This window comes from Lepidochelys kempii, chromosome 2, assembly GCF_965140285.1.
Source record: "Lepidochelys kempii isolate rLepKem1 chromosome 2, rLepKem1.hap1, whole genome shotgun sequence".
In the NCBI taxonomy this organism is placed as follows: domain Eukaryota; kingdom Metazoa; phylum Chordata; order Testudines; family Cheloniidae; genus Lepidochelys; species Lepidochelys kempii.
In genome coordinates, this window is record NC_136381.1 from 213,614,685 (window position 1) to 213,634,641 (window position 19,957).

Sequence of the window (19,957 nt, forward strand, 5' to 3'; positions counted from 1 at the left end):
TTTTGATCAGAAGCTGCTTCCCATCCTGTCCTGCAGAACTCCCCAGCCTCCACAACCTTCCCTGGCCTCCTCCTTCTCCATCCCCAGTGCCAAGCACCCGCTTCCCATCCACCCTCCACAACCTTCCTTCAGGGACCCGCTCCCAATCTGTCTCCTCAGCTCTCTCTTGGTCTCTTGATCCTCCACCCCCTAGGACCAGGGACACTACCCACTCACAACCTTTCCCCTGAGCCACACAGCTGAATCACAACAGAACCCAGGTAGCCCCAGTACCCCTCAAAAAAAAAAAAGAGGAGAAGGATTTGAGGCTTGATGGTTTTTTAAAAAAAATGTTTACATTAGAAATTCAGATCTACTGTGGAATACTCTTGGTGATCAGGGAATCAGAGCCTAGCTTAAAGGTCTTTGGATCCAGGCCTCTAGTGAAATTACAATATAAGAAAGAAAGGAGGCAAAGATGAATAAGTGAGAGGAGAAGGGATTCATGCTCAAATTATTTTTTGTTTGAGATAAAGATCAGTTTAACTCCAATGTCTAAAGAATCCATAAGAGAAAGGTTACCTTTGTTAAAGATTCAGTACCCTGCTCCTTCAGTTAAGATCTCAAAACAGCTGAGCTCTCCTGGGTAAGGGCACAGTCCCACTCCTGTCTTCTTGCTCTGTCTACCGTTCAGAGATCCTCCATTGTTAAGACACCACTGTGTAGCTTATTTACATTGCTCTTCCCACCATCTTAACTGATCTATATACCACATCATTTACAGCATCAGTTTCTCCTCTGCCAAGGAAGGGAGAGATCTCACCACCGAGAAAGCCTTCCATAGTGCTGACTCTGCTAGCCTACACCTTCTTCCTCTGCTGCCTTCTATCCGCTGTGTTGATGGGCTAATTAGCTCTTTAGTCCTGCCCAGCACAGTCTAAGCCATTAATTAGGCACAGCCAGGTCCACACTGGAGGGACTTAATTGGAGTTTAAGTGATCAGAGTGCTGGCTCAACTGTTGCTTCCCAGCATTCTGTCACACACCCACAAAAAGTTGACATTCCTAAGGTTAAAAAACCTAGCCAAATACCTCAAATACTTGCAAGCCTTCATTTGCATCATGAAGTGGTAAAAAAGGACAGAAGCCCAATTAAAATAAATTATTTGCAGATCACTTGTAATTCTTCTATTCCACTGTTTTCATAATGTTTTGAATATGCAAGGAAAATATTCTGGCATTTAAGGACCAAATTTTGTGGCAAGGAACACTGGCTTCTGTTGCATTAATAGGCCAGTTAGATAATCCTGACCTGTACAAAAGTATGTGATACCAAAAAAGGGCCAGGTGTTCAGCCCCTTGCAGGATAAGGCTCTGAGCAAACGCTTCTAACACAATGCCCAGCCTACTGAAATACTCACGATCTAGCCACATAGGCAGCCCACTGTGTGCAGATCTTTTCCATGTAGCGTAGTCGGTCAGCCATGTCCATGGCACAGCTGTCCTGTGTATAGGGAGGACTGGAGCATGGAATGATATATGCATTGCAATGATGTGACTTATCCAACTTTGTCTCTGTCAATAGAACTGTAATTGCTTTCATGTATGAAAACCTGTAGTCGTTCTTGCTGCTTTCCCATGCTTTCAACATTAGTATAGTGATATATCAGGCTTCTTCATTTTGCCAACTTGTACAATACTCTGTCTGAACTTCCTTTATTACTCACATTATCCTTTTTTTCCCTTTCCTGTGTAAGCCTGTAGGGAGTTAATTTGGGGTATTAAATCCTCCATAATATGACTCTACCCTCACTGCTCAGTTTAAGAAATGACTACAAATTAAAAATAAAAATCTATACAATCAAACGAGGAAGTTAGTAATAGGTGCATGCATCTGTAAAATTATTTAAAAGCAACGAAGTCTATACATAACTGAGTTAGCACCTGTCAAACAGACAACAATGACTAAATAACACAATTACTATAAATTTTCTTTCTATTTCTGTGAAGCATTTAGTGTACTTTTGGGTGCTCAAAATAATTACTACAACAAAAAATATACCTTTAAAATTCTGAAGTAAGATTAACAAGATGGAAAAATTGTCAAGTCAATGTTTATACCTAAAGATATTGAAAGTGATCTTTTTGAGACAAATTACAATCATGTACAAGCCCATGGAAGTTGTATTTTCCCTTGATCTTCATCTTACTTTAGTGCCAAATCCAAAGCATACCAAAATCAATGGCAAGCCAAAACACACAGTTTATCTCATACTCTAGAAAGAAGAGAATAAAAATAAAACCAGAATGACTTCATTTTTTTATTGCGCTCAGCAGAAAATAAACATTATTACTGAAGCCTTTAAAATAGTACAGGAAGTCAAAGATTCTTAGGCTTTCTCACATTCTAAAATCCTGCAAATTACTTTATGTAATTACAGTACTAGTAAAACACACCTGAATCTGAACCACCAAGCTATTAACTTAAAACTGTTTAAATTAAATTTCTAATTGGAAAAAGCCCTCCACAAAGTGCCACTCAAAGGACCTAGTTCACTCTGCTTGTTCACAAAAATGCTGCTTCTAGCTCCCCACTCTGCAATCTTTTAATCGACAACCGAACTCCTCAATGTGATAAGAATGTTGACTGCAAAAAAGACAGAAAATATTTTATCATAATAGCAGAATTTACATATCCTCATTGTTTGCAGAGTTGAGGCCAGACATTTATTCAGACAGTATATGCAGGCTACTCACAGGCATGAGTATTTACAGCATCACGCCTTTGTGGGCATGACAGTAAAGATTCTGAATGCATTTACAAAGATAGGTTTCAGAGTAACAGCCGTGTTAGTCTGTATTCGCAAAAAGAAAAGGAGTACTTGTGGCACCTTAGAGACTAACCAATTTATTTGAGCATAAGCTTTCGTGAGCTACAGCTCACTTGTAACTCACGAAAGCTTATGCTCAAATAAATTGGTTAGTCTCTAAGGTGCCACAAGTACTCCTTTTCTTTTTACAAAGATAAAGACAGCTAGTGTGTATCCAGCTAAATAGCGAATAATGTAAAACCAGGATTTCACTTACAACATTTTTACCTACATCAGATAAGAAAAGAGTATTTTTCTTTATATAGTCTCAAAAATAAATCACTTCAGCAGTCACTGGATAGTAAAATTAAGCATTCTCATAAGTGTTTTCAGGATTTAGACACTATTGACTAACAGAGATACATAGCTGTTGAATCCGGGGGGTCTTTCTGACCCTGCTCAAATCAGTACAGAAGAGCTTCAGTATTGCCAACCCTCAGTGTTCAGAAATCATGGATCAGCCCCTAAAAACACAAGATTGGCTTAAAAGTCACAACATTATTCAAAAATAAGTTTTGGGTCCTTTTATTTGCCTTCTGGTTTTTCATAGAATCATAGAATATCAGGGTTGGAAGGGACCTCAGGAGGTCATCTAGTCCAACCCCCTGCTCAAAGCAGGACCAATCCCCAATTAAATCATCCCAGCCAGGGCTTTGTCAAGCCTGACCTTAAAAACTTCTAAGGAAGGAGATTCTACCACCTCCCTAGGTAACGCATTCCAGTGTTTCACCACCCTCCTAGTGAAGAAGTTTTTCCTAATATCCAACCTAAACCTCCCCCACTGCAACTTGAGACCATTACTCCTTGTCCTGTCCTCTTCTACCACTGAGAATAGTCTAGAACCATCCTCTCTGGAACCACCTCTCAGGTAGTTGAAAAGCAGCTATCAAATCCCCTCTCATTATTCTCTTCTGCAGACTAAACAATCCCAGTTCCCTCAGCCTCTCCTCATAAGTCTGTGTTCCAGACCCCTAATCATTTTTGTTGCCCTTCGCTGGACTCTCTCCAATTTATCCACATCCTTCTTGTAGTGTGGGGCCCAAAACTGGACACAGTACTCCAGATGAGGCCTCACCAATGTCGAATAGAGGGGAACGAATAGAATAAAGCACTGTCGGATGCAACTCGTCCGGCCCCATGGATTTGTGCACGTCCAGCTTTTCTAAATAGTCCCTAATCACCTCTTTCTCCACAGAGGGCTGGCCATCTACTCCCCATGTTGTGATGCCCAGCGCAGCAGTCTGGGAGCTGTCCTTGTTAGTGAAGACAGAGGCAAAAAAAGCATTGAGCACATTAGCTTTTTCCACATCCTCTGTCACTAGGTTGCCTCCCTCATTCAGTAAGGGGCCCACACTTTCCTTGGCTTTCTTCTTGTTGCCAACATACCTGAAGAAACCCTTCTTTTAAGCCTTTAGAATTCACATATTTAAGCTCTTGTCTGCAGCCATGAGGGATAACAAAAAAATTGAAGCTGAGAATCTCAAATAATCACATGACACAATGAGCTGGAGCTTTAAGAAAATAAGAAAAAATATCACAAGACTTGCTATGATGTGAGTTGGCAACACTGGATAGTTTTTGAAGGAGCAGGGAGGACATTTCCTCTCTCAATTTGAGCAGAGGGAGACTGTCAAATATAAAGGGAAGGGTACCCACCTTTCTGTATACAGTGCTATAAAATCCCTCCTGGCCAGAGGCAACATCCTGTTACCTGTAAAGGGTTAAGAAGCTCAGCTAACCTGGCTGGCACCTGACCCAAATGACCAATAAGGGAACAAGATACTTTCAAATCTTGGGGGGGAAAGGCTTTTGTTTGTGCTCTTTGTTTACATGTTTGTTCCCTCTTGGGACTAAGAGAGGCCAGACAGAAATCCATCTTCTCCAACCCATCCTAATCCAAGTCTCCAATATTGCAACCAGTATAGGTAAGCCAGGCAAGGCGGATTAGTTTATCTTTTGTTTTATGGGAATTTTCCCTGTGTTCAGAGGGAGGTTTATTCCTGTTTTCTGTAACTTTAAGATTTTGCCCAAAGGGGGAATCCTCTGTGTTTTGAATCTGAATACCCTGTAAAGTATTTTCAATCCTGATTTTACAGAGGTGATTCTTTTACCTTTTAATTAAAATTCTTCTTTTAAGAACCTGATTGATTTTTCATTGTTCTTAAGATCCAAGGGTTTGGGCCTGTGTTCACCTGTACAAATTGGTGAGGATTATTATCAAACCTTCCCCAGGAAAGGGGGTGTAGGGTTTGGGGGAATATTTTGGGGGAAGACGTCTCCAAGTGGTCTCTTTCCCTGTTCTTTGTTTAAAATGCTTGGTGGTGGCAGCATACTGTTCAAGGACAAGGCAAAGTTTGTACCTTGGGAAAGTTTTTAACCTAAGATGGAAAGAATAAGCTTAGGGGGTCTTTCATGTGGGTCCCCACATCTGTACCCTAGAGTTCAGAGTGGGGAAGGAACCCTGACAGAGACAATAGTACTTCCCCTTGAATTAAAGGGAATGGGAGAAAGGTCAGAGGCAGAAGGGGTTCTTGCAGGGGCACTCCCTTATCCCTGGAAATGAGACCTCTCCTCAGCCAGCAGTGGGTGATAGAAAGCAAGTCTCCTCTGCCTTCTGAGAGCATGCTTCCCCCACAGAGCCTGCACCCTACTGGGGAAGAAAGAGTGGAGACACTAGCCAGAGTCCCTTCCCAATCCAAGGGAAGAGAGGTAATTCTGTGAGGGGAAAGGGAGATAGCTTGCCCTATTGGGGGGACAAAGATGGAACACAAATGTGCAGTGACTGAAGAAGGGGACCAGAACAGGAGTAGAATGTAAGAGGGTTCGGTGTTTATTGTCTCTAAGTATCTAAGTCATACCAGAAGAAACATGTTTAGTTTGAAGCTTTGCAAACTCACTCTGGGCATTCAGAATCCAGAAGAATTCTACTGCAGGCCGAATGTCATCTTCACTTAATCCTGAGCAATTCCATTGTCTCCAAATGATGTCAGCAGTGTGATTGCAAAGGTGTAAGTGAGGATATCATTTGACTGCAGCATCTTTATTTCTTGTAATGATGGGTGACAAGTAAAGATCTCAGACTAAGTTTGCTGGGTTGGTAATTACAGAAGAACCTCGGTTTATTATTAAAATGAATGGATTTGATATAGGAGCAGCAGGACACTAACACTGAATCCTATAATGCTATTTTAGGGTAAATCTTCACTACAGAGTGTGAGCAGCCACACTTCAAAGCCCTACCTGAGTTATTCTGTCCTCAGTAGTGCTGTGTTCCTCTGAGTTACCACCTCTGGGGCATATCCCATGGTTCTTTATGCTGCAGTAAACTGAACAGCTCTGTGATTCTTTACCAAAAAATTGTGGGAGAACTTGTCTGCCCTTCTGGGTACATAGAGAAAATTGTAGGAAGACACTACAGGAGTGGATGATCAGTAGGCTTGGAAGGATTAGATTTTTATCAGTAAATGTCAGTAAACATTGATTTCACCAAACACACACAAACCAACAAAAATATTTCCATCAATAATGAAATTTACAGATAAGTAAAGAAAAATGTTTCTTGAGAAATTCTTAGAGTTTGACTTAAGGATATTTACTTTGTATATTTTGATGTGACATTGACAATTTGTGTTTTAACAGTTATAAAGCTTTAACTTTTTGAATCTGTGTCTACTGTCATTAAATTATTCTCTGCTCCCTTGTCCCCCATAATTCCCCACAACTGAAAATGTAAATAGATAAAAATAAAAAATGCTTAAACCCTATAATTTTGTACAACTGTGAAAATTTAAATAGATAAAAATTGAAATAAGGTGATCAGCACGACTTGTAAAACCTCTAGTGCAGACAAAGCCGTGGATACTGCTTAGGTCTGAGTAAACAATTTACAAGTTATTTGCTTTCAGATAAGTCAGTGACTATCGTTACAGGACAGTCTTTTCCCTAATTTATTGCAAACTGTCACCCAGTTCCAGATTTGTCTCTTAGGATTTCCAGAGGTTTTGATGACTAAACTTAAAAACATACAAACAACTCTGACCTTATGTTATTATTTTGTCTGTCTTTATTGTGATTTTTTGGCATAAATTCAACCTTGATCAATTTTTGCTAATAGTGCCAAATGGGAGGGGTATCAAACCCATGGGAAAACAGAACCAAACTGCAAAGTGTCCTGAAAAGAGTGGAGCAGTGGGGGGCTTGAGGCAATAAGGGAAGATACATTACAAATAATAAACTTCTCTACTCGGAGACAGGAAATAAATAGTAGAGAGACACATTAAGAGAGGCTTACAACCAACCAGCTATAGTCATAACAACTAGTGCTGCTAGTTCTCCCAAGTTTATTGCAACCCTCACAGTATTTGGTGTATTTTCTTAAAATTTCAGATCCTGGAGTCATGTAATTAGGAGATATTTTTTTCCTTTAAATGAAAGCCAGAACTAAGTTTCTAGCCCTCATGGTTGTGGAGAAAAGCTTGAAAATGTGACTTGAGTGAACCCTAAGAGGTTCAAAAACCACAAGGCAAATAAAAAGTAAAAAAAAGAGATTAAAAAAAAATAAATGTTAAGACCTGACTAATGATCTGTGAATGCTTGGATTTGGTAATGCTATGGTTAGAAAGTTTTTTCATCTTGTCTAATTAATACTGTCCTAATAATACATTTTCTTGTACACAGGAGGCAGGCTAGTTGCCACAGGAAAACTGTGGATTCTAGATTAGGAGTTTGGGACAGGAGGTGACCCATAGTATAAGAAATCTTGAAAGTCACTGGTATGGATTAATATTTTCCTTTTCCAGGATGATGAATTTATGTTCAAGGAGCTAATCCTCTACTCAGCCTTTCTTAAACTCATTTTTAACATGTTTCCTAATTAAGAACACTTTCTCTGATGAAGTGTCAAAGCACTGAGATTAATTTTTCCTTACAGTTCTAACAGTTTTCAGGATGGTGTTTACAGCTGATCTTGCATAACAAGGACCTTGTCCCTTTCCCGGCATAAGCAGGACTACAGGGGTGAATCATGCTCCCCATTCTCCATTTCCTTCTCTTAACACATAATGAATGGCTTGGTTCTTCACTGTCTTTTTTTCCCCACTGGTCCCCCATTGTTAAACCTTTAGCAACCACTGCTATTTTTTACAGCTGTTCCTAAGCAATATTTCAATTTTAATAATAGTTTGGCATAAGAATACAGATACCCTGATTTGGATTTTGTCATCCAAAAAGTTTAGATGACTATCAACATATACTCTTATTTAAGCTGCTTCCAGAATACAACCAGTTCCTCTGTTCTCGGGTCTTTCCTCTTTTCCCTTTCTACTAAGAATCCAGTGTTTTCCTTTTAAAATGGTAAAATAAAATTTGGGGTGGTTATATGTTTTACCAACTTATTGATGTTTCTCTCAGAGCGAGGCTATGTCTACACTATCACTTATGTCAGCAAAACTTATATCGCTTAGGGGTGTGAATCCCCCAGCCCCCTGAGTGACATAAGAGGTAGTGTGCACAGCACTATGTTGGAGGGAGAACCTCTCCTGCCAACATAACTACTGTCGCTTGTTGGGGATGATTTAATTATGTAGACATGAGAGCTCTCTCCTATTAGCATAGAGAGGCTACATGAGAGATCTTACAGAGGTGCAGCTGCATCGGTACAGCTGTGCCACTGTAAACTCTCTAGTGCAGACTTAGTTTAAGACACCTTTTCTTTTGGCTCCCTCTATCCTTGGGTCATTCAGCCATTAATGTGACTCTGTCTTCCTTTCTTTGTCAAATTTATTGCATTGATTCAGTCTTTCATTCCCATCCAAGAATCTCCCAGTTCCTTTAGAAATCCTGGGTAATCCCTACCTACAAAGCACTAGTGTCAAGGTTCCTCCCCCACTCTGAACTCTAGGGTACAGATGTGGGGACCTGCATGAAAAACCTCCTAAGCTTATCTTTACCAGCTTAGGTCAAAACTTCCCCAAGGTACAAAATATTACCCCCGTTATCCTTGGAATGGCCGCTACCACCACCAAACTAATACTGGTTACTGGGGAAGAGCTGTTTGGACGCGTCCTTCCCCCCAAAATACTTCCCAAAACCTTGCACCCCACTTCCTGGACAAGGTTTGGTAAAAAGCCTCACCAATTTGCCTAGGTGACTACAGACCCAGACCCTTGGATCTTAAGAACAATGAACAATCCTCCCAACACTTGCACCCCCCCTTTCCTGGGAAATGTTGGATAAAAAGCCTCACCAATTTGCATAGGTGACCACAAACCCAAACCCTTGGATCTGAGAACAATGAAAAAGCATTCAGTGTTTTACAAGAAGACTTTTAATAAAAAATAGAAGTAAATAGAAATAAAGAAATCCCCCCTGTAAAATCAGGATGGTATATATCTTACAGGGTAATTAGATTCAAAAACATAGAGAACCCCTCTAGGCAAAACCTTAAGTTACAAAAAAGATACACAGACAGAAATAGTTATTCTATTCAGCACAATTCTTTTCTCAGCCATTTAAAGAAATCATAATCTAACACATACCTAGCTAGATTACTTACTAAAAATTCTAAGACTCCATTCCTGTTCTGTCCCCGGCCAAGACGACTACAGACAGACACACAAAACCTTTTGTTTCTCTCCCTCCTCCCAGCTTTTGAAAGTATCTTGTCTCCTCATTGGTCATTTTGGTCAGGTGCCAGCGAGGTTACCTTTAGCTTCTTAACCCTTTACAGGTGAGAGGAGCTTTCCCCTGGCCAGGAGGGATTTCAAAGGGGTTTACCCTTCCCTTTATATTTATGACACGCCCCCCAAATCTCAGCTAGGGTGAAACACTGGCTGGGATTTCTTCCTGGAGCTCTAGGAAAACAGAGTTAATAAGACACATGCATCTCTAAATATACTACCAAGTACATAAAGACTAACAATATTTTCCACATCTCAAGGACGATTTTAACCAGTTGATTCTGGGAAACTTTCACGGGAGAGTGCATCAGCCACTTTGTTAGAAGCTCCTGAGATGTGTTGGATGTCGAAATCAAAATCTTGGAGAGCTAAACTCCACCAAAGAAGTTTTCTGTTAGTTTCTTTGACGGTGTGAAGCCACTTTAGTGCAGCATGGCCGGTTTGCAGGTGGAAACGCCGTCCCCAAACATATGGGCGTAGCTTTTCCAGAGCGTAGACAATGGCATAACATTCTTTTTCAGTGACTGACCAGTTGCTTTCCCTCTCAGACAGTTTTTTGCTGAGAAACACTACAGGGTGGAATTCTTGATCAGGTTCTTTCTGCATTAAAACTGCTCCCACACCACGCTCGGATGCATCTGTGGTTACTAGGAACGGTTTGTCAAAGTCTGGGGTCCTTAGTACAGGGTCAGACATGAGTGTCGCTTTAAGCTTGTTAAAGGCCTTCTGACACTTTCCGGTCCACTGAACAGCATTTGGCAGTTTCCTTTTGGTTAGGTCTGTCAGTGGGGCAGCGATTTGGCTGTAGTGCGGTACAAATCGTCTGTAATAACCGGCCAAGCCTAAGAAGGATTGAACCTGTTTCTTTGACTTTGGGACAGGCCACTTTTGGATAGCATCCACTTTGGCCTGTAGGGGGCTGATAGTTCCTTGACCCACCTGGTGTCCAAGGTAAGTCACTCTGTTTAGGCCTATTTGACACTTCTTAGCCTTAACAGTTAGTCCTGCCTCCCTTATGCGTTCAAGGACTTTTTGTAGATGTTCCAGGTGGTCTGCCCAGGAATCCGAAAATATGGCCACATCGTCAAGGTAGGCGACTGCATATTCTCCTAATCCCGCTAGGAGACCATCTACAAGTCTTTGGAAAGTGGCGGGTGCATTTCGCAGCCCGAAAGGGAGTACATTAAATTCATACAGCCCGAGATGTGTGATGAAGGCTGACCTTTCCTTGGCAGATTCATCTAGCGGTACCTGCCAGTACCCCTTGGTTAAGTCCAAGGTAGAGATGAACTGGGCCCTTCCCAGTTTCTCTAATAGTTCATCTGTGCGTGGCATGGGATAGTTGTCTGGGCAAGTTACAGCATTTAGCTTACGGTAGTCCACGCAAAAACGTATTTCCCCATCTGGTTTGGGAACTAGAACCACTGGAGATGCCCATGCACTTTCAGAGGGGCGGATTACACCCATCTGTAACATATCCTGGATCTCCCGTTCTATAGCAGTTTTAGCTTGAGGAGACACCCGGTAAGGTTGGACCCTAATTGGGTGAGCATTACCTGTGTCAATGGAGTGGTATGCCCGTTCAGTCAGTCCTGGGGTGGCTCAGAACGTTGGCGCGTAGCTAGTGCACAGCTCCTGGATCTGCTGTCGCTGCATACGCCCAAGGGTCATGAAGAGGTTCACCTCTTCCACACCACCAGCACATTTCCCTTCGTAATAGACACCTTCAGGCCACTCAGCGTCGTCTCCTCCCTGGGCTGTAAACTGACAAACCTTTAATTCTCTGGAATAAAAGGGCTTTAGAGAATTAATATGATACACCTTAGGCTTTCGGTTGGAGGTGGGGAATGCTATGAGATAATTAACAGCTCCCAGGCGCTCCTGGACCACGAATGGCCCTTCCCACGATGCTTCCATTTTATGGGCCTGGAGCGCCTTTAAGACCATGACCTGGTCTCCTACTTTGAAGGAACGCTCTCTGGCATGTTTATCATACCAGGCTTTTTGCTCTTTTTGAGCATCCTGTAAGTTTTCTCTAGCAAGGGCTAAAGAGGTTCGGAGGGTGGTTTGTAGGTTGGTTACAAAGTCCAGAATGTTAGTTCCTGGAGAAGGTGTAAATCCCTCCCATTGCTGCTTCACCAACTGCAATGGCCCCTTAACCTCACGGCCATATACAAGTTCAAATGGGGAAAACCCTAAACTGGGATGTGGTACAGCTCTGTAGGCAAAGAGCAACTGCTGCAATACTAGGTCCCAATCATTGGAGTGCTCATTTACGAATTTACGTATCATGGCCCCCAAAGTTCCATTAAACTTCTCCACCATGCCATTTGTTTGATGATGGTAAGGAGTGGCAACCAAGTGATTTACCCCATGAGCTTCCCAAAGGTTTTTCATAGTTCCTGCCAGGAAATTAGTCCCTGCATCTGTGAGGATGTCGGAGGGCCAACCTACCCTGGCAAAAATGTCTGCTAGTGCCTGGCACACACTTTTAGCCCTGGTGTTGCTTAGAGCTACTGCTTCCGGCCATCGGGTGGCAAAATCCATGAAAGTCAGTATGTACTGCTTTCCTCTGGGTGTCTTTTTCGGAAAAGGACCCAGAATATCCACAGCTACTCGCTGAAATGGAACTTCAATGATGGGGAGTGGCTGGAGAGGAGCTTTGACCTGGTCTTGGGGTTTTCCCACTCTTTGGCACACCTCATAAGACTGGACATAGGTAGAAACATCCTTGCCCATTCCCTCCCAGTGGAATGACCCCCCCAAACGGTCTTTGGTCCTGTTCACCCCAGCATGGCCACTAGGGTGATCATGGGCTAAGCTCAAGAGCTTGGCCCGGTATTTAGTTGGAACTACCAACTGTCTCTGAGGATGCCAGTCTTCCTGGTGTCCCCCAGAAAGAGTTTCCTTGTATAAAAGTCCTCTTTCTACAACAAACCTGGATCGATTAGAAGAGCTGAGAGGCGGTGGGTTGCTCCGTGCCGCCGTCCAAGCTCTCTGGAGGCTTTCATCTGCTTCCTGTTCGGTCTGGAACTGTTCCCTTGATGCTGGAGACATCAGTTCCTCATGGGATTGTGGACCTAGGCTTGGTCCCTCTGGAAGCGATATAGGGGATGGAGCTGTTTCTGTTGACTGTGAACCGCTCTCCGCTGGTGCACTATGTTGGGATTCAGGCTCCGGCTGAGCCTCTTGTGTAGGGTTATCGGCTGCTGCCAGTTCAGGTTCGGTGGGGCCCTCTGGTGTTGAGGTTGCAAGTACTGGATTCAGTGCTGACACGGGGTCTGGTGTTGGTTGTTCGGCTGGTTCCGGTTCTGGGACTGGTTCCGTCTGGGTCTCTGGGACTGGATCCACTACTGCTGTTGCAGACATTGGCCTGGGGTCCAGGTCCATCACCTCTGACTGGGTCCTGATAGAAGTTTCCGGAACAGAGCTAGGCCTCACGGCTTGTTTAGCCTGGTTGCGGGTGACCATTCCCACCCTCTTGGCCTGCTTCACATGATTGGCCAAGTCTTCCCCCAACAGCATGGGGATGGGATAATCATCATAGACTGCAAAAGTCCACATTCCTGACCAGCCCTTGTACTGGACAGGCAACTTGGCTGTAGGCAAATTGAAAGAGTTGGACTTGAAGGGTTGAATCGTCACTTGGATCTCTGGGTTGATTAAATTGGGGTCCACTAAGGAAGCATGGATAGCTGACACTTGTGCTCCGGTGTCCCTCCACGCGGTGACCTTCTTCCCACCCACACTCACAGTTTCCCTCCGCTCCAAGGGTATCTGGGAGGTATCTGGGCCTGTGGACCTCTGGTGTGATTCCGGTGCAATGAACTGTAATCTGTTGGGGTTCTTGGGGCAGTTGGCCTTTACATGCCCCAGCTCGTTACACTTAAAACATCGTCCAGCTGACGGGTCACTGGGGCAAGGAGGGTTGCTGGAGAACGGGGTGGTGGGACGATAAGGGGTCTGGAGGGTTCTTTGGGAGGTAGGTGGGGCTTTGGGCGGCCCCCGGTAATAGGGTGTGGTCTGGGGTGGTCCCTTCTGGTCTCCGCTCCAACTGCGACCAGTTTTCTTCTTCTCTGCCACCTCCACCCATCTGGCTCCAATCTCTCCTGCCTCAATTACAGTTTTGGGTTTCCCATCTAGGATGTATCTTTCTATTTCCTCAGGAACACCCTCTAAGAATTGTTCCATTTGCATTAGGAAGGGCAAATTTACTGGAGATTCAACACTTGCTCCTGATATCCAGGCATCCCAATGTTTTACAATGTGGTAGGCATGTCGGGTAAATGACATGTCTGGTTTCCACCTTAGGGCTCGGAACCTCCGACGAGACTGCTCGGGTGTTATCCCCATTCTGACTCTCGCCTTGGATTTAAACAGTTCATACTTGTTCATGTGTTCTTTAGGCATTTCAGCTGCCACCTCAGCTAAGGGTCCACTGAGCTGCGGCCTCAGCTCTACCATGTATTGGTCAGTAGAGATGTTGTACCCAAGGCAGGCCCTTTCGAAGTTTTCTAAGAAGGCCTCAGTATCATCACCTGCCTTGTAGGTGGGGAACTTTCTGGGATGGGAAGTGGTACCTGGAGAAGGATTGCTAGGGTTTGTTGGTATATTCTGCTGGGCCTTTATCCTCTCCATCTCCTCCACATGCTTCCTCTCTTTTTCCTTCTCCTCCTCCACATGCTTCCTTGCCTCCATTTCCCTCTTGTGGGCAGCCTCTTGGTGTTGTTCTGCCTCCCTTTCTTGTTCCTTCTTCAGCTGCATGAGTTCTATCTGTCTTTCATGTTCCCTTTGTTTTTCCTCAGCCTGAAATTTGGCTAATTCCAGCTGTAGTCGAGCTGAGGATTTGGCCATTCTAACCTCTCTGTTTTTAACTAACTTTACACCCGAGGTTTAGAAATAAACAAACAAAACTTGGCTGTAAAATTTTGCTGTGCTGGAATAGAATACCTATTCTCTGATAGTGATTGTCAGCCTACAGAAAAAGACAATTCCCTTGTCTCTGCTCTGGGCCCAAATTAAAGCAAAAACCCTCCAACTACTTGGAAACCTGCTTACCCAGCCCAAAGAAGAAAAAAAATTTCTTTTCAAACCTGTGCTCCTTGTAAAACAAACAAACAAAAAAAAATCCTAAAAAAAACCCTGCCACTTTTGTCTCCAGGCAAATGGGTAGAGCACACACCCCCTATTTACTTTTAGGAAGAAAAGAAAAAAAAAAAAAACCTCTGGGTTGGAAGACTGTGAATTTCCCTGCAGGAGTTAAGTACCCTGCCTCCAGGCAAAGAAAACCTGCAATTCACAAGATAATCCCCTTTTGTCTCTGCTTGGCCACAAAGCAGAGAGAAACCAAGCTGCTTTCAGTTTCAAAGCTGCCTTCTGGACTTCCTAAAAATTCCTTTTTAAAATCTGTATTTCTAGTTCAAAAAATCTCAACTGGATCTCAAAATGATTTCAGGTTAATCCCACCACTGTGCCACCATGTCAAGGTTCCTCCCCCACTCTGAACTCTAGGGTACAGATGTGGGGACCTGCATGAAAAACCTCCTAAGCTTATCTTTACCAGCTTAGGTCAAAACTTCCCCAAGGTACAAAATATTACCCCCGTTATCCTTGGAATGGCCGCTACCACCACCAAACTAATACTGGTTACTGGGGAAGAGCTGTTTGGACGCGTCCTTCCCCCCAAAATACTTCCCAAAACCTTGCACCCCACTTCCTGGACAAGGTTTGGTAAAAAGCCTCACCAATTTGCCTAGGTGACTACAGACCCAGACCCTTGGATCTTAAGAACAATGAACAATCCTCCCAACACTTGCACCCCCCCTTTCCTGGGAAATGTTGGATAAAAAGCCTCACCAATTTGCATAGGTGACCACAAACCCAAACCCTTGGATCTGAGAACAATGAAAAAGCATTCAGTGTTTTACAAGAAGACTTTTAATAAAAAATAGAAGTAAATAGAAATAAAGAAATCCCCCCTGTAAAATCAGGATGGTATATATCTTACAGGGTAATTAGATTCAAAAACATAGAGAACCCCTCTAGGCAAAACCTTAAGTTACAAAAAAGATACACAGACAGAAATAGTTATTCTATTCAGCACAATTCTTTTCTCAGCCATTTAAAGAAATCATAATCTAACACATACCTAGCTAGATTACTTACTAAAAATTCTAAGACTCCATTCCTGTTCTGTCCCCGGCCAAGACGACTACAGACAGACACACAAAACCTTTTGTTTCTCTCCCTCCTCCCAGCTTTTGAAAGTATCTTGTCTCCTCATTGGTCATTTTGGTCAGGTGCCAGCGAGGTTACCTTTAGCTTCTTAACCCTTTACAGGTGAGAGGAGCTTTCCCCTGGCCAGGAGGGATTTCAAAGGGGTTTACCCTTCCCTTTATATTTATGACAACTAGATTACAGCATCTTTGTGTGTGACCTGTCACCTGTGCTCTCTCTGTCATATAGAGGATCACTAGATACTCCTTCCATACTACCACCCCATCACCAATTTCATGACCTGCTGACATGAGTACTCTGGCCCCATACTTTATTTTAATAAATGGTATTGTCCATATCTTCATAAGGAGAGGGGTGCATGTTACAAAGATTCAAACAAATCCTGCTTGCTAACCACTGGAACAAATAAAGCCCATCCCTCTCTTTAGCTCCTCTGATCACTGACAAAAGAAATAGCCTGGGCAAACAAATATAGGCTACAGTGTGTACTAAAAATGGTCATGGTCAAATGGAGCTCAAGAGGAAGCAAATTTCACAGCTGTTGGCCCTTCACCCACAGTAACCTGTCAGCCACTGGCAGGAGGAGTTCAGACTTTAGGACAAAGAGGAAGAGCATTCAAACATTTCACAAGAGGGCATAGGAGAGACATTGCTCAGACATTCAGGTCAAAGGTCACTTAGATTTGTATAGGTAATACCCAATACCTTGATAGGGACAGGGAGCATTTGCAGAGCACAGAGATGTATGCCTGTAACTCCTGACCCACTTCTGTGACATGTGGCCACATATTCCATACTAACTGAAGTGTCTGGCTTCAAGGAGGATTTCACTTTAAAATGAAAGCAAACAATAAAAAATGATCTTTTAAAAGTCCATTTAAAGAAAAAAATACTAATGAAAACAGGCCAGTTAAAATACCTATTTTCCCAATCATGCTGTCTACTCTCTTTCATTTACTTGTTGCCCATAGCAGCAACAGCGTGGTAAGTGGCGCAGGAAACACTCTGTTTGCATGCTGTTCAGATAATGAATGGCCACAAGCTGAGTGACTGATGCTTGCGTCATTGTTCTGAAATGATCTTAGTCACGGTCATTATAGACTAATGAAACGATTTAGTCTCTAAATTATGCTGTCTCCATAAAAATAAATCCATTTTTCTAAATGCAGAAGTACAATCTAGCTCCTGAATGCTCCAAATAAGTAAAAATAGTAAAGAAAATCTAGAACCTTTGGGCTCATTGGAGTAGTCCAGTGTAGCATAACGGAGCTGACAAACGTATGTGTAACTGTAGTGAGATCTATATCAGGGAGGAAATGCCAAACATGATGAAAGGCACTTAGGCCACAAGGAGCAATGATAATTCCAAGAAAACTGCTAAAATATTGACAGGAAGGGTGGGCATTGCATCCCCCTTACAACGTAAGAAGCAATGATAACACCTGTCATTTCCTCAAGATCAGTAGTTCTCAAACTTTTGTACTGGTGACCCCTTTTACTTAGCAAGCCTCTGCATGCGACCCCCCCTTATAAATTAAAAACACTTTTTTATATATTTAACACCATTATAAATGTTGGAGGCAAAGCAGGGTTTGGGGTGGAGGCTGACAGCTCATGACCCCCCATGTAATAACCTCATGACCCCCTGAGGGATCCCAACCCCCAGTTTGAGAACCCCTCCTCAAGATCCTTTCCTCTAACTGCCGATATCAACCTTGTCTGGATTGATCCTTTCAGTCATGACCTCTTGTGTTACACCAGTTAGTTTTCCTCTTATACCTTTTCTCAGCTAAACAGTGGGAAACCAAGGAGAGGGAGGTATCTCTATTCAATAAGCTGTAGTGCTGATTCTCACTTGCATACTGATGGCACAGGAGCCCAAAACATCCTCCAGTCTTCTCTAATGGCCTTCCATGCACACTAAGCAGGAATAGGTGGCAGGAGGGAATCCTGTGAGATTTGGAATATGAGTGCCCTGAGATATAAGTAGCATCACAACCCTCTGGGTCCTCTTTTAAAAGAAAAGCACAGTCACTTTAGGCAATCAGGTATTAGCAACAGTATCAAATCTTGAAAACGGTCTCACATCAACAGCTATTCCATCACATAAGGCATTTGATTTGCTATGTATAGATGGACATTTTCCCAACAGACCACCAGAAAGGGTCACGAAAACAACAAAGGTGGCTGAATAATTGAATCAAGTCAAACTTGGATCTATCCATTCCTAAACTACACAATCTGTCAAAATAAAAAGTGAGGCTGATCAATAATATGTAAAAGTAGGGAGAAGTTCTCCTACCAAGAAAAGTGGGAAATTTCAGATTTTGTTTTTGATGATTTTTGTTCTAATTAGAAAAAGCCTAATAACTATTAAAGCAAAGAGCTGTATAGAACAAACTGTGTCTCCTCTTCTTTTCCTATTCTCCACTTTTCTTTTGTAGACCTTTTTCTTTGGTCTGGCCTTCTCCACCTCTTGCATTTAGTGTTTTTCTTCTCCTGTCTCCTCCGTGTTCAGATCTTTCCGCTTCCCCTTGGTCTTCTCTCCTGTAATTCGGAGTTTCTGGGATGGAGCTGGAGTATATGCCCTCTCCAAATGCAGATGACCAGTGATTTGCTGAGTTTGTTGGGTTTTGCCTTCCAGGTGGGTTGACAGCTCTGCAACCACCACTGTCCTCCTTTTAGTTTCTGAAAAATTAATACTTTCCCTTCTGTTGTCTCATTTTCAGGTCAGAGCAGCATCTCTTCCTTCTACTGCTGCATCTTTTCCGTTTGATCTCTTTCTTTACACTCCACCCTGTTCTTCTATCATCTTTCTTCCTTCCTTTGGTCTTTCCTGTGTCCTCCTGCCCATATCTGAACTTTGTTGAGGGGCAGATAAATTCAATGTTTTCACAAACTATAATTTACTAGAATCACTGGTAAATTTCTCAATGTATTCAGGGGTGCACAACAGATCTAAAGGAACAGAACTGCAGGACTCTCAGATTCTCTTTTCTGCTCCATCCCCTGGTGGTGTATGTGTAGGCTGCAGGCTTAAAAGCAAAGTTCATCAAGGAATACATTAAATATTGCTTTGCAAAGTCTCAGTGCCGCAGGACAGGCAAAGAAAATCAGGGACTGCCCTTTGGGCAAGCTTGGATCAGGAAAAGCTGTGGATGATCTTGTGTGGTACACCAAACCCTTTTGGTGATATGCAAAGTGTACCATGAGTTGGAGAGATCACACAGGTGATCTTGGCATTTTGTGAATGATTCCTCAAGCCTAGTATCAGGATTGTTCCTTGAAGTTGGTTCCTGTTGAAGAGCAAATAAGTGTTTTGTCCTTGGGTTTTACGCGACAGGGCTTGAGCTTATCTTTAGTAGTTTTGTTGAAGGGACCATCCATATTGTCATCCATTTATCTAGTGTGAATGGCCTTGTTTCCAGACTGTCTTATACTGCCACAGGAAAAAGCCAGAAAAAATGTGCATAAGATGTGCAAATGTAAACTTCTGCATTGCAGTAGAACCTCACTGCACAACTTCTCATAATCCACCAATGACCCACGCAAATGCAGTTCTCTCCATTCCTTACACTTCAATTCTAATCTCAGCAGGCCTTCCTCTCCTAATTCCTCAATTTCTACTCTCCTCCCAGACCTTCATTTCTCTTCCCCACCACATACTCCCACTGCTGCCCGATGTTAATAACTCCTCTGCTAGGGGGTCTTCTGTTCCACTGTGTAAATGCCTTTGTGGTCCTACCCTCCCTTGCACCCTCCTTCCTGCGGTTTGCAGCCACATTATTCTTGTCTTCTGAAGTCAAACTACTGATAACCTAAAGTTAGAATACTATATTATAACTTTCATAGATGATAATTTTTGCATCAATATTGATGTTTCATGTCCACGGAATCCTTGTTGATATAGGGATAAAGAACAGTAGTGAATACACTATTCAGTAGCTTCATTGCACCAGTACAGGAATGTTAGGTGGTTCCCTGCACAGCATGTTGTTTGCCATTGCCAACCGTCAGGCAGAAGAAGGAATAGGTTTGAAGACGTCAGGCATAAAGTATTAGTTAGGATTTGTTTTTAATGACAAGAAAAAATATCTATATATTTATATAACTAAACTCTGGTTCAATAATTTGAAAATGATACATGTTGCATTGAGGCCAATTCAAGCTTCCCATCTGCACTGAGCTCAGTCAG